The sequence below is a fragment of the Seriola lalandi genome, unplaced genomic scaffold (genome assembly GCF_002814215.2).
Source record: "Seriola lalandi dorsalis isolate HSWRI2012SDOR001 ecotype SW California unplaced genomic scaffold, Sedor1 jcf7180002041362, whole genome shotgun sequence".
In the NCBI taxonomy this organism is placed as follows: Eukaryota; Metazoa; Chordata; class Actinopteri; order Carangiformes; family Carangidae; genus Seriola; species Seriola lalandi.
In genome coordinates this window covers 1-1,355 of record NW_019511931.1, presented here as the reverse complement: position 1 = coordinate 1,355, position 1,355 = coordinate 1, and the positions used below count along the sequence as shown (strand labels likewise).

Sequence of the window (1,355 nt, the reverse complement as noted above, 5' to 3'; positions counted from 1 at the left end):
AAAGTCATAGTATAGTAAGGCAAAAAAAAAAAAAGTCATAGTATAGTAAGGCAAAAAAAAAAAAAGTCATAATATAGTAAGGCAAAAAAAATAAAAAGTCATAGTATAGTAAGGCAAAGAAAAAAAAAAGTCAGTATAGTAAGGCAAAAAAAGAAAAAAAAAGGTCATAGTATAGTCAGTAATAAAGTGTTAAAGTAGTATGTGATAAAAATGTCAGAAAAAATGTCATAGTATAGTATGTCTAAACTATGCCATTTTTTTCTGACATACTGCACTGACATGCGACTCTTAAAAAGAAAACTTACCGAGTATTTTCTCAAACTCGTCGTCGTCCACATCCTCCACGCTCTCATTATCGCCGTCTCCTCGCGGCCGCTGAACCTTCTTCTCCTGCTGACGTTTCTTGAAGAAGCTGTTGAGAAAATAAAAGATTACAAATTACAACAACAATAATAATAAGAACGGAAATAAACAAAACTGACACAAGACATTATTTTCAAAAATCTGAGCAAATACACGACAGAGCATCCGACACTAAAAGCTCCTTACTATGTTTTGTTTGTGGTGCTTTGATGAGGAAGAGGATTGTATTAATTAGTGGTAATTCTGTGTCTGTTTTTAATATAACCTGGGATAAAATTATAATCTATTTCAGTAACAAAAATAAAAAAGGCTCAAAACAAATTCAAGAAACAGCCTGTAAATGATTAAACAAAGCAAATAAAAATGTAAAACAGACGTAAAAATATCAATAATCAATAAAATCAAATCAATAATTATCAATACTCTACATCCTTGTGATTCTGTAATGAGCACATAATCAATTTTTCTGCCAAATGAACAAGAAACCTGTTGATAGAAATTTCCAGCTGCTGTGTTCTAATGATTTTTACATTTAATTTAACTTGAGAAATAAAATCTACAATTGATCGATCTTTTCTCCAAAGAAAAGAAAAGGTTTCTCACTCACCGATAGAAGAAGATTTCATCGACAGGGATCTGACTCTCCTCTTTAGACAGAAACTCCTCACAGTTCACTGACAAGAAAGTCGGAATCGATCACATCACTTACACAGCAACAGTCGGATCAATTTCTTTAACACAAACCTTCAAAAACAAGAGGAGAGAAGTGGAATTCTAGTTGAACTCACCTGGTAAAGAGTCGACAGGTAACCTCTGTTTTGGCCTCAACGCTGCAGCATCTGTGTTTTCTGAGAAATTTACATTAAATTTAAATTATTCCAAGCTTTGATTTAATTTTCATCTATTTAATGATTGTGTTTCTAGATGTGTCGGATGTTGAAATTATTCTGTAGCTGAACACTGATAAAACCAACAGTCGCCAATAAAATCAC

General features: G+C 32.3%; 1 long non-coding RNA gene across 1 annotated transcript; it reads right to left on the bottom strand.

The window, feature by feature from the left end:
* Positions 1-305: 305 nt before the first annotated feature.
* On the bottom strand, positions 306-1,211 carry LOC111648501 (uncharacterized). Its single transcript, XR_002760142.2, has 3 exons — positions 1,152-1,211; positions 971-1,037; positions 306-412 (listed from the first exon to the last, which is right to left on the bottom strand). It is a non-coding gene; the product is annotated as an uncharacterized LOC111648501 (long non-coding RNA).
* Positions 1,212-1,355: the final 144 nt, after the last annotated feature.